A 13,615-nucleotide genomic window follows, 5' to 3' on the forward strand; every position below is an offset into this window, starting at 1 on the left:
GGTCCTCAGTCCACTCTGACGTCCGGGTGCTGAGCAGGGCTGACCTTCCCCAGGCCACTTGCCAGCAGCTCAGTGCCAGCTCTCCCGCCCGGCGCCACTCAGCCTGGGGGGGGCCCGTGGTGGAGGTGCCTGATGTGAGGGTCTCTGCTCCAGCCTGGGGCTTCTGTTTTGTCCCCGGCCCTCGTGCCTGCAAGTGTCAGACATGATTATTTTCTACTGCTGAGAGCCGAAACCAGGTGTTCGGGGGTGTCTGGGCCCGTGCCAGGGGCAGGTCAAACAGTGGCCTGTGGTGCCAGATGGAGCTGCGGCTGGAGGAGTAGCGAGGACAGGGAAGGGCTCAGAACACTGAGAAGGAAGGCAAAGTCAGCGGGGGCTCCTCGACAGACACGGACCAGGTGTTTCTTTTTTATTTTTATTTAATTTTTTACTTTTTTTTTTTGCGCTTTTTTGGGTCACACACAGCAATGCACAGGGGTTTCTCCTGGCTTATGCATTCAGGAATTACTCCTGACGGTGCTCAGGGGACCATATGGGATGCTGGGAATTGAACCTGGGTTGGCTGCGTGCAAGGCAAACGCCCTCCCCACTGTGCTATCACTCCAGCCCCGGTCCAGGTGTTTCTTCTGGAATCTCTGGATGTGAGAATTGATGGACTTGGAGCTTCCAGGCCAACAAGCCAGAGGTGAAGCAACGTGTGTTCAGGATAAGCACTGCTGCTTGGTAAGAGAGTCACATGCACACGTGCACGCACACGTAGACATGCACACATATGCACACATGCACATGAGCACAGATGAACATACACATACACATGCATGCACACATGCATACATGGATGTGCACACACAAACACACACATGAGCATGCACCCACATGTGCATGCACACACATGCACACAAACACACAACATGAACACATGAATATACATACACATACACACATGCACACACTGACACACATGCATGCCACACATGCACACATGCATATAAATACACAACACACACGCGTACATGCATACAAATGCACAATGCACACACATACAGACACATGTATACAAGCACACACATGTATGCACATGGATATACATGCACATACATGCAAACAGCACACATTCATGCACACAGACACATAACACACATGCATACAAATGCATGCAAACACACATGTATACACATATACACATGTACATACATGCACACATGTACACTCATGCACATGCATGCACGCACACTCACACATGCCATCGACAAGCAGAAACACTGAAGGGTTTGGAGCCAGGCCATTGTGACTTGTGATCTGCACCCCAGCATTCACCATTGCAAAGATCAGGGGTGAAATCCTGGTTTTCCCTTCTGTATGATGGAATAAAGCGTCCCCCCACCCCCGCATCCTTGAGGGGACACAGGGCGGGGTGCAGAGGAGGAGCTGAGGCCCCTGCTGGCCCCTGTGCTCCCCCTCCGTCCCTTAGCTCAGCTCTGCAGCTGTGTGCGGGCACCTGCTGGGCTAACCGAGGGCCCCTCCAGCACATGGGCACTGGGGGCTTCCTCTGGAGAAAGAGGGGGGCGCTGTACTTGCTGGCCCAGTGACACCAGAGAAGAGAACCGGGAAAGGACCAACGGGACCAGAAGGCTATGCGGATGGAGGCAGCGGCAGGGCGAGGCCAGGGGTCGTCCAGCTGTCACCTTGTCCCTCGGGACGCCGAGGCTGTCTAGTGCGTCTCAGATTCAGATGGTCCAAGCTGCGCCGAGAGCACAGGCCCGGCCACCAGGGTTCTCGGGAGCGAGACGGTCTCCTTCCTCTCTTGGGCTGTGCAGAGGAGTGGAGGGGAGGGCCGGTGTGTGGGGGGGCTCGAGCCCAGAGCAAGGAGCCAGCACGCTGCAGAGCTGCGGGGGTGGGGGAGGCCTCCGCTTGAGCAGGTGCCCAGTCTGGGCGCTCAGACTCTGGCCGTCAGGGTCAGCGGCCATCTGGCCCCTGGGCATGACCGTGTGCGCGGATCCAGAAGGAAAGAACCTCCCCCTGCCGGTAACTGGCAGCAGCACGCTCTCCACAGACGCAGATAGCTCAGGGCTGGGGGGGGGTGGGTGCACACCCGAGCACCCCTGGGGGCACGAGCACTCAGCTGGGAGCCCGCACAGCAGGACTGAGTGTCCCCAGGGTTCCTGAGCACCATTTGGAAGAGTTTCCCATGGATTCGGTTCAGGCAGGCTGACGTGAGCCCTGGACGGCTGTGCGGGGACGCGTGGACAGAGCAGGGAATCCAGCTCCTGGGTGCTCACGCCTGGACAGGACAGGGACAGCGGGCCGGGAGCTCCCTCCCTGCACCACCCTTGCCTCATGCCCCATAAAGACGCTGGGCTGGAGAGAAGCCCAGTGGGCCGGGCACGTGCTCTGCACGCAGGAGGCCCCGGCTGACCCCGAGGAAAGATCCTGCCAAGGCCCGCCCAGGAGCGGTCAGCCCGAACTGGAGTCAGCTCCCTTTGCTCCCAGTTGCCTGGGGTAGACGGGCGCGTGAGGGGCTGTTCCGGGCAGCGAGGGTTAACCTCGTCCTCCCATGCCCTGGGGCTGGCAGCTCTGAGGTCCAGGCAGCACCGAGTTTTCTTTTTTCTTTTTTTTTGGTTTTTGGGTCATACCTGGCGATGCACAGGGGTTACTCCTGGCTCTGCACTCAGGAATCACCCCCGGCGGTACTCAGGGGACCATATGGGATGCTGGGATTTGAACCCGGGTTGGCCGCGTGCAAGGCAAATGCCCTACCCGCTGTGCTATCACTCCAGCCCCCAGCACCGAGTTTTCTCTCTCTTTCTTTCTTTCTTTCTTTCTTTCTTTCTTTCTTTCTTTCTTTCTTTCTTTCTTTCTTTCTTTCTTTCTTTCTTTCTTTCTTTCTTTCTTTCTTTCTTTCTTTCTTTCTTTCTTTCTTTCTTTCTTTCTTTCTTTCTTTCTTTCTTTCTTTCTTTCTTTCTTTCTTTCTTTCTTTCTTTCTTTCTTTCTTTCTTTCTTTCTTTCTTTGTCACACCCAGCGATGCTCAGGGGTTGCTCCTGGCTCTGCACTCAGGAATCACTCCTGGCGGTGCTCAGGGGACCATATGGGATGCTGGGAATCGAACCCGTGTTGGCCACGTGCAAGGCAAACACCTTCCCCGCTGTGCTATTGCTCCAGCCCCATCACTGAGTTTTCTTGAAGCCTCAAGAGGCGCTTTGCCTGCTTAGCTCTCCGCTCACCTGGACGTGGATAAAACTCCCGATTCATCTCGGGAGAAGGATGGAAGTTTCCAGGCTCCTCCAGGCTCGTGCATCTGGATGCAGAACGCTGTGTGCAGGATTCATCTCTCTCTCTCTGGGATTGCTGAACGCACACTCCAAATTTTCCATTCTCCGCACAGTTCGCCGGAGCAGGCTTCTCTCCCGGCCGAGCGGTGGCTGTTTAGGGAGTCGGCTCGCAGGAGCCTGTGCTAGGTGCTGCCAGGGAGGCCCAGACAAGGAGGAAGGCTCTCATCTGGGGGCACAGTGAGGAGGCCGCTTGCCTTGCACATGGCCGGCCTGGGTTCGATCACCGGCATCCCATAGGGTCCCCGAGCACCTCTAGGAGTAATTCCTGAGTGCAGAGCCTGGAGTGACCCCTGAGCATCGCTGGGTGTGGCCCCCAAGGCAAAAGGAAACCCAAACGATAAAAAGACTCTTGTCTTGCCCGTGGCAGGCCCCGGTTTCCTCACGGGTCCTGTGTAGGGTCCCCTGAGCCCTGGCAGGGGGGATGCCTGAGCACAGAGCCAGGAGTCAGGCCGAGCCCGGTCAGGGTCTCCCAGACGAGAGGAAGGACACTTGGTAGCAGCCCTGGACCGCAGGATGCTCCCTAGAGCCCCACTCTGTACCGGGGCTCCCCACGCACTGCTGCTCCAGCCCCTCGTGTACGTTCATGTTTTGTTCATTTGGGGGCCACCCCCAGCAATGCTCAGGGGTTCCTCCTCTCTCTGCACTCAGGGGTCACTCCTGGAGGGGCTCAGGGACCAGCTGGGGTGCCAGGGGTAGAGCCCTTCCCGCTGGACTTTCTCTCTGACCTCCCCCACGTAGCTTTAATGAGCAGAAAGCTGTGGGCGACACGTGTCCCGTGGGGGGGCAGGGACAGGGGCAGGGTGGACAGTCCTGGACAGGCCAGCACAGGCCCCACTGGATAGGCCCCCGCAGCCCTGGCTCTGCCAGCTCCATGCTGGGGAGGGTTCCTCAGTCCTCACCCACTTCTGGGCTGCCTTGGAGGGGAGCACCCTTGTACCCCCATTTCTCAGCTGTCCAGACGGAAGCCTGAGTTCCTGGTGCCGGCACAGGCTCCCGGCCAGCTCTCTGGCCACGGGGTGCTGGGCAGTCCCTTGTTTTACAGAAACCGCTCACTCTGGTCAACAATAAGGAAGCTTCCGTCCGCCCTTGAGACGGGTCGGTCCAGCTGCCAGGTGGGGACGCTGCCCACGGCCTCTCGGAGCCCCTCCCGCCAGCCCAGTGGCCCTGATGAGTGTGGGTTTGAGTATTTGGTGTTGAACCCAGGCCGGCCGCATGCCAGGCCAGTGCCTTACCTGCTGTGCTGTGCTTTTATACTTCCTTCTTTTCTAAGTTCCCATCATGTGGGTGATGTGCCAAACGCATAGCAAGATTCAAGGGAGGCACATGACACGCAAATGTGTGAACTCCTAGTCATCACCTTACGAACTGGAAAAGGCCCCGTGCTCAGCCCTTCAGACCAACACACGGACCCTCCCCCTGCCGAGGGCCCCTCAGGGTGTGGAGGAAAGAGGGGCTCAGGCTTCAGCGCCTTCTCCAAGGTACAGCTGGGTGCCAGGTTTCCCAAGCCGCACCCGCGCCCACGGCCATGTCCTGCTGTCCGTCTGTCCGTCCCCCAAGTACAGCCAGCTCCCTGTTCCGGGAGCGAGAGGCCTTCCCTCCCAGACCGCCTTGTTATTGGATTTCACACATGGACGTTTAGAGAATATTCATTCCGTGGAGAGCTGGTCTTTGGTTACCGTCTGCCGCTTGCTTTTCTCTGCAGGACGCTAATGTTGTAGCAGCAGAAAGCGCGATTAACAAGACGCATGACGGCGCACACAGCCCCCTCCGCCCTCCCCGCTGCCCCTCGCCCCTCCCACGCTGGGCAGAGGCAGAGCCCAGCAGGTGAGTGCGGCTGCCTCGGCCGGGCCCTCTCCCTGCGCCTGGGCTGTGTGTGGGGCAGCGCTCTCTGTGTTCACAGTCCCGTCTTCTCACCACCTCACGGAGTGTCCGGGACCCCCGCGGTGCTTTGCCCATGGGCCTGTGGCCCCTTTACCTGCCCAGACGATGGCCCTGCTGGGCAGGGCCGACCAGCGGCCCTTGGCGTCCCCGCGGTTAGTGGCAGGTTGTCCTCAGGGCCACTCCAGAGGCGTGCAGCAGAGCTGTGCCTGGCCCCACCTGGCATGGACACGTGTTCTGTGTCCTCCGATGGACGCCCAGGAGTGCAGTGGCCCCGGCCAGCTCCCAGGGACGAGGGTCTCCGTGCAGCTCTGCCTCTCACTCACACAGAAGCGTCGCTGTCTCTGAACCTGTCACTGATGGTCCCTTATCCCCAAACACACATCAGCCCGTGCTCAAGAGGGCCCTCTCACAGTGCCGCACACACGTGTGCACACATCTGCACATGCATGTGTGTGAGGGAACGAGCTGAACTCCCCCACATGCCTCTGCCCATGACTCCCTGCACACATGCACATAGACCCCTGTGCTTCCCATCCCAAACGCTCACACACATGCTTGGACACACCTCTGCCACCTCCACGTGCACACACATGCACAATACATGTACATGTGCACATACATGCACACACAGATACATACCTTTTTGACCTCCCCACATGTACACTCACATGTATGTGTGCACCAGTGCCATGATCACACACATGTGTGCATACACACGTGTATACACACACGTGACTTGACAGCACACAGGCACACAGTGTGAGTCTGCCCCATGTGTCCATCACACATGCACACTGTGAACCCCTCCAGGCAGACACCAGCATCCCCGCCCAGGGGGCTTCCGGGCCCAGCCTCTATCGGGAGAAAGCACCTCCCTAGGGTGACCTGGCACTCGGCCCGTGGTGGGGTCTGCCCGGAGCAGCCCTGCTGGCCTCCTGCCTGTGTGAGGGGGGAGGCCAGCGGCCGAGCTGGGCCCCCATGCCCGTCTCGGGGGATGGACTAGCTCCTGCCCCTAAGCCAGCTTTGTGCTACGCTGACCCCGACGCCCGCACCCGCCCTGGTGCTTGGGGTCCACGTCTCTGCAGGCTCCTGGCTTTGCTGCGGCCGGACACTCAGGCCGAGGCAGTGGCCCTGCCCAGCAGCGAGCCCCCCAACCCCCCCCCCCCTCGCTTCTCTCAGAGGCCTCCGGGGGATGCAGTGAGCTCAGTGCTGAGTCTGACCAAATGTGGCCAGGCTGCCTTTTCCAGACCCTTCCCGCTTCCCGTCGGCCCATCCAGACGCCCCAGCCCTGAGGTTCAAGGCTCCTGTCTGCACGACAGTCGCAGCTCCACCTCTTCCGGGGCGGGGACTTTGCACATGCCTCAGAGCCCACGGCCAGTGCCCTCCCGTGACCATCTCTGCACGGATCTCTCCTGTCCAGAGCCAAGCGCTGCATTGAGCACTGTGTTAGCACTGCGGGGTGGGCACTTAGTGTTAGCACTGCAGGATGGGCACTGTGTTAGCTCTGCAGGATGGGCACTGTGTTAGCTCTGCAGGGTGAGCACTGTGTTAGCACTGCAGGGTGGGCACTTAGTGTTAGCACTGCAGGGTGGGCACTGTGTTAGCACTGCAGTGAGCACTGTGTTAGCACTGCAAAGTGAGCACTGTATTAGCACTGCAGAGTGAGCACTGTTAGCACTGCAGGGTAAGCACTGTGTTAGCAGTGCAGTGAGCACTGTTAGCACTGAGTGAGCACTGTTAGCACTGTGGAGTGAGCACTGTGTTAGCTCTGCAGGGTGAGCACCGTGTTAGCACTGCAGGGTGAGCACTGTGTCCAGTGAGTCATGTCAGCAGGCACATGAAGGTTAAGAAGCAGGTGGAGGGCCCCACCCAGGGAAAATTTACAGATGGCCTTGTACAAACCTGGACCTTGAAGAGGGGCCATATGGAAGACGGCTTCTGGACTCTGCCTGTGGTCCTGGGGGCCCCTGGACCCTAAGTCAGAGCAAGAAGCCCCCCCAGCCCCCACTGCTGCTGGCGGGAGCTGCCACCTTCACCCCTCACAGGGGCTGGAACTGACGCACTGGGCACGGCCCCTCTAAATCACGGTAGGATGTCTGCGATCTTGCCCATCGGGAACCTCTCCCCAGGTGGCTGCTAGGCGCTGCCACAGGGCGGCTGACCAGAGGTGGGAGACGCGCTGTGTCCTCGCACACAAGCCCTGTGCGCCAAGGGGCTTGGCACCTGCAGCTGCGGCCTGCCATGGGATGCCGGGCTGGAACTGCGCTCTGGCCTGCGTCCTTGGGGGACGTGTGAATGATCACTGCAGGCCTGGGAGTAGCTGGGCTGCAGGAACAAAAGCTATGCCAGGTGCCACTCCCCTCCCCCACCAGATTGAGAGTAGAACCAGCAGGCGTGGCTCCCGGGAGCGGGAAGGCCCCCGGAGGGGACAGCAGGGCCTGCGCCCACCCTACCGCCCGCCTTCGTCCTCCCTAAGGGCTCGGGGCTAGTTCAGGAGCTGCCGCACGTTTGAAAGTTTGGAAACTGCAGAACAAAGATGGATGTGGCAAGGCTGAGTCAGAGGAATGCGAGCTCCCGGGACGCGGGTTGGTGACAGACCGTCCCCCGCCACCTGGAAAGGCGGCCTCATCATTCAAATTCCCTTGAAAATCGATTAGTCACTTCAATGCAACAGACTTTCCCCGAGCTGCCCCTGCACCTCTCACCAGAACAGGCTCCGGAGATTATGTAAATGACGGCGGCCGCCTGGCAGTGGAGGAAAAATCCACTGAAATTAGAACCGAGATGGCGCGAGTTAATAGCAAAGATGCCGTTTATGGCTCAGCCTGTTTCCAGGGATGGGCTCAGTGTCACTTGTGGAGGCGGCTGTGGGCGGCAGAGCGGGCTCACCCTGGGTCCGACGATGGTAAAGAACATCCCTTCTGGAGCCAGGCCCGACCCAGGGGCATCGCTGGACAAGGCCTGGACAGGGCGTTACTTGGTGAGCTGAGCACAGGCAGGACCCCCGTCCACCGCTGCACAGACTCGAACCGGGGCTGCCAGCCCAGTCCAAGGCGAGTTTTCCGGCCAAAGCTGCATCAGGAACCAATGGCTGTTGGGGTCTGCAGCAGCAGCGGAGGGGGGCCCCACATCCTGCACGTTGCAGCCAGAAGTTCCCTTCAGAAACTCAAGTCAGGTCACAGCCCTCCCCTGCAGCGCCCTATCCGGCTGCCCCCACCCCCCGTGAGAACCCCCACCCAAAGGAACTGTGCTGAGCAGAGACCGCCGACATCCCGGGCCTGCCCAAGGGAGACAGGGCCAGTGGCCTGCAGGGGGCGCTGGTGTTCAGGGCAGGTAGGGGAGGCTGAGGCATCCTTACTGCCTCTGGATGGGTGGAGCGGAGAGGAGGGTGCCTGCCTGGCAGGGGACGCGCCCGAGGACACGGTGCGGTGTGGGGGGAGGGGGGAAGGAGGACAGGAGGACATGCCTTTTTCCTGGTACGCAGCTGGATGCCTGGCCAGGAGCCGATCTACCTGTTTCTTCAGGCTCTGCACACCCTCCTACCCTCCCCCTCCTCCTCTCTTCCCCCTTCTCCTCCTCTCTTCCTCCTCCCCCTCCTCCTCTCTTCCCCCTTCTCCTCCTCTCTTCCTCCTCCCCCTCCTCCTCCCCTCCCTCCTCCCCCTCCTCCTCCCCTTCCTCCTTCTCCTCCCCCTCCTCTCCCCTCCTCTTCCCCTTCCTCCCCCTCCTCCTCCTCGTCCCCTCTCTCCTCCTCCCCTCTCTCCTCCTCCTCCTCCTCCCCTTCCTCCTTCTCCCCCTCCTCCTCCTCCCCCTCCTCCTCCTCCTTCTCCTCCCCCCCTCCTCCTCCCCCTCCTCCTCCTCCTTCTCCTCCCCCCCCTCCTCCTCCTCCTCAGAACTGGAATCGTGTTGATCTCAGATTGATCAGACTCAGGAGGTCACCACTACTTAAACATTTTAAAAGATTATGATTAATTCATAGCTATTGTAAACAAGGCAAGGGATGTGGAGCACTTTCACCTCGGTCCCTTTTGCTATGACTCCTGTGAGGACGGGTAGTGTGCGGGTGTGGGTGTCTGTGTGTGTGTGTGCATGTGTGTGTATATGAGTGTGTGCATGTGTGGCGTGCCTCTGTGAGTGTGTATGCACCTGTGTGTGCATGTGTCTGAGTGCTTATATGCGTGTTCATCTGTGCATGTGTGTGAGTGTGCATGAGTGAGCCTGAGGCCGGGAGGTCCACTGAGGCTCCTGCAGGCGGAGGGCCACAGGGTGCCCATGGGAGGCTGTGGGCACAGAGGGGCTGGAGGTGAGTGAAAGTGAGGGTCCTGCGCGGTGTCCCAGGGTGGACACTGGCTTTGTTCTAGTTGGGTCTCCGATGGAAGGGCAGAGGCGAAGGAAGAGTCAGTCACACACCAAGACTTGAGTGTGAGAACTGAGTTTGGTGCTCGAGTCTGCTCGGGGTAGGGGCTGAGAGTTTGGGGTCGCATCTGCTGGGGGTAGGGGCTGAGAGTTTGGGGTCGCGTCTGCTGGGGGTAGGGGGTGAGAGTTTGGGGGCTCGAGACTTCAGGGTAGGGGCTGAGGGTTTGGGGTTTGTGTCTGCTTTCTTCTGCCAGTTGCTGCAGACAGCTACATGCTCTAGCCTGCCGATGGTCTGGCCACTCTCTTCCCCTGTTCATCTTTTGTAGATTTTTTTTTTTTTAGGTTTTAGATCACACTGGCAATGCTCAAGGGCTATTACTCCTGGCTCTGCACTCAGGAATCACTCCTGGCGGTGCTCAGGGGCCCATATGGGATGCCGGGGATCGAACCCAGGTTGGCTATGTGCAAAGCAAGTGCCCTCCCTGCTGGACTATGGCTCTAGCCTTGTCTTCACCTCGAGACAGTTGGTTCTTCCTCCCCACAGCACTGCCTGCTCTCGCTCGCCCAGCCGTGGGCTCAGTCAGCCTGCGGCTTCCGTGGACCCTCTGAGGCCCGCCGTGTCCCCCTGCCCCCCTCGAGTCCCTCAGATGTGACTATCAGTCTCGAATGTCGATACTGTGTCATGTGTACAGCCCAGTCTCGACGACCAACAGGAAATCCCTTTCTCCAGCTTGCGGCCCCCTGGAAGCTAGATGCCCAGTGAATGCCCCAGAACAGACGTGAAAGGGCCAGGGCAAGTGGCCGGCCTCAGAGCCCATAGGCTTCAGCCAGCCCGAGGATTTGATCTCAATGTCCGCCCAGAGCCTTGGCAAAGTCCACAGTTGTGGAGCTGGGAGGAGGCCAGTACGGTCTGGCCGGTGGCCAGGGAAGGGAAACAGTGGCCAGGATCCCTGCCCGGATTCCCAGAAACGTCCAGCTGAGCGTCCAGCGGCAAGATGCCTCGCCTGGCCTCCTCCGGGTGCTTCCTGTGGGGGGGGCCCGGGGGCAGAGCCAGCCAAGCCCCCGTGAGTCAAGCCAACGCTGTCCCCGAGGCTGCTGTTTGCATACAAAATGCTCCGTGAGTAATGGAAAATCACTCACCTCCGCACAGCCACTGTGAGTCAAACTTTGGGAGGAATGAATAGTAGAATTCCGCAAGCCACGCAGGGAAGTCTGGCTCCGCAGTCACCCTCGTCTGCCCCCTTCCTCTGCACGTTCTCCTCAGCGCCGGGCCGTGCAGACACAGGGCCTGATAAATATGCCGAGTGGCGTGTACAAACCTGTCATCCAAGGCCTCAGCAGGGAACGTGAGCCCACGGTGCCTCACGCTGACTTTGACTTCTGGAAGTCACTGGCCCGGTGAGCGGAAACGTTCACGGTTTGTTTCTTCCGGAATCAGTTCAAGTCCCTGTCTGGTTAATTAAGAGCAACAGCCTCAGCCGTGCTGGGCTGGAGTTAGCCCCTCCCGCCGAGCCCGCAGACGAGCGAGGAGAGGGGATTTGCTTACGGGATCACGGGCCTCCCCCAGACAGATGCATCACACTATCTATATAAAAACAAGTAGACACAGCAGATAAAATTCAACCTGCATGATTTTGCTCTTGGAGCAATGAAGAATTTATTTTTTTAATTTTTTAATTAAAAAATTTTTTTTAAATGTTTTTATTTTATTGAATCACCGTGAAAAATACAAAGCTTTCAGGTTTAGGTCTCAGTCATATAATGATTGAACCCCCATCCCTTCACCAGTGCACATGTCCCAGCACCAGAGACCCCAAAATACTCCCCTCCCACCCAACCCCCACCTAAGTTGCTGATGATCTTCACTTTATTCTCTCTATACTTTGAATATATTCAATATTTTAATAGAGAACTCACTATTATTGTTTGGAATTTCCCCCAACAATCAGGCCTGCTGAAATGGCATCATTTAATAATTTCTTTTCATTGCTGAGAGTGAAGACTCTATAAACTCTGCTGTCGCGGCCGTGCGGTTTTGGATTTCTGATATTTTAGCTCAGTTCACAGTCCCAATGCATTGCAGTAAGAAAGCCGCTCTGGGTGCCAAAATGGGTTAGAAGACCTCTGGAATCAAAGTCTTTAGGTGCAGAGGGTCCGTTTCGCACTCAGCAGCTTTGGATCTTATCTGGGCCGAGGGCGTGCCGGTAACGTCCACTTCCCATGATTGCCTATGAGCCACAAAACTGCAAAAAACTGTACCTCTGGGTTAGGAGTCTCAGAAGGTGGCTCTCGCCACGTGGATATTGCTGCCGCCGCCATTTTCCATGCAGAAAAACAGGGTGGAGAAGAAAAATCCACCCCCGGGCAGTTGAAAGTTGTAGCCCAGCTCACAGTCCCAATGCATTGCTGTAAGAAGCTGCTCTAGTTGCCCAAATGGGTTAGAAGACCTCTGGAATCAAAGTCTTTAGGAGCAGAGGGTCCGTTAGAGCAATGAAGAATTTTTTAAAAAGAGATAAAACCACCCTTTCTCCCATCCCCCTCTGCCCAGTGATCTTAGCTCTGTGGCACACGTGCATCAGCCCCTTTTTCAAATTCATCCTGTCAGTTCATCAGTTCTGTGTCCATGGATTCCACATGCTGGGTGAAATCATCCAACACTTGGCCTTGCCAGATTCCTTAAGCTTGCATAATCCCATGATTCTTCTAGATTGCTGCAAAATGCCAAATTCCACTTTTTTTTTCTTTTTGGGTCACACCCGGCAATGCACAGGGGTTACTCCTGGCTCTGCACTCAGGAATTACTCCTGGAGGTGCTCAGGGGACCATATGGGATGCTGGGAATCGAACCCGGGTCGGCCGCGTGCAAGGCAAACGCCCTACCCGCTGTGCTATCGTGCCAGCCCCCCAAATTCCACTTTTTAATGGCTCAGTAGTATTTCACTGTGTAAACACACCACCTCTTTTTTTTTTTTTTTTTTTACTTATTTATTCTGGCGGTACTCAGGAATCACTTCTGGTGGTGCTCGGCAGGCCATGTGGGATGTGGGGGGTTGAACCGGGCCAGCCATGAGCAAGGCACGAGCCACTAGCACACCCTCCCTACTGTCCTCTCTCTCTGGCCCTTGTGTGGATAAAAAAGAATCTGCTGGGGTTTCTACCAGAATGGGAAGCTGGGCCTTCTGGTGATTCCAGTTTCAGCTGGAGAAAGCTTTGGACTATTCTCCAAGTGACCGTCCCGAGTCATGTCCCACCTGCCCCACCACCCTCCTCCCTGGTGAGGAACAATCCCAGTGTGTGTGTGTGGTGTGTGTGTGTGTGTGTGTGTGTGTGTGTGTGTTTGAGCCACACCCAGTGGTGCTCAGGGTTTACTCCTGGCTCTGTGCTCAGGGTTTAGTCCTAGCTCTGTGCTCAGGGATCATTCTTTTTTTTTGGGGGGGCTCACACCCGGTGATGCTCAGGGTTACTCCCGGCTCATGCACTCAGGAATTACCCCTGGCGGTGCTTGGGGGACCATGTGGGATGCTGGAAATTGAATCCTGGTGGGCCACAAGCAAGGCAAACGCCCTACCCGCTGTGCTATCGCTCCATCCCCTCAGGGATCATTCTTAACAGGGCTTGGGGGACCACACAGGGTGCTGGGCATTGAACTGGCTGCATGCAAGGCCACACCTACCTGCTGTATATGCTTCCAACCCCTTCGTTGTGGCTCTAATCTTCATTCTCTTTATTGCTTCATGAGTTCTGAATATAGCTTAAAATTTATTCAACTTAGGGCTTCTTGAAGTATTATTGTTACTGCAAAGTAATGATGAATAACCTTATAAGCTACAGCAATAATAGCACTAATAGTAATAATTAGTAGCATTTTTGAAAGTTGTTTTATTCCAAAATATCATTTCCTCAAATCTGTTCACATAGCATTAGGCTTTATGATGAAAAACATTTCTCTAGGTCAGGATGTATTAAAAAATAGAATGTTCTAGTCTCTTCTTGAAGATTTATAGAGTTGACTAGAAAAATACCTTTATGTGTCATGGACTTAGAATAAACTGAT

At 57.0% G+C, this 13,615-nt stretch overlaps 1 non-coding gene across 1 annotated transcript; it reads right to left on the minus strand.

Moving 5' to 3' along the window:
- Positions 1 to 4,601: 4,601 nt before the first annotated feature.
- LOC129402615 (small nucleolar RNA U13) lies at positions 4,602 to 4,704 on the minus strand. Its single transcript, XR_008628730.1, has one exon. It is a non-coding gene; the product is annotated as a small nucleolar RNA U13 (small nucleolar RNA).
- Positions 4,705 to 13,615: the final 8,911 nt, after the last annotated feature.

The sequence above is a fragment of the Sorex araneus genome, chromosome 2, assembly GCF_027595985.1.
Source record: "Sorex araneus isolate mSorAra2 chromosome 2, mSorAra2.pri, whole genome shotgun sequence".
Lineage (NCBI taxonomy): Eukaryota > Metazoa > Chordata > Mammalia > Eulipotyphla > Soricidae > Sorex > Sorex araneus.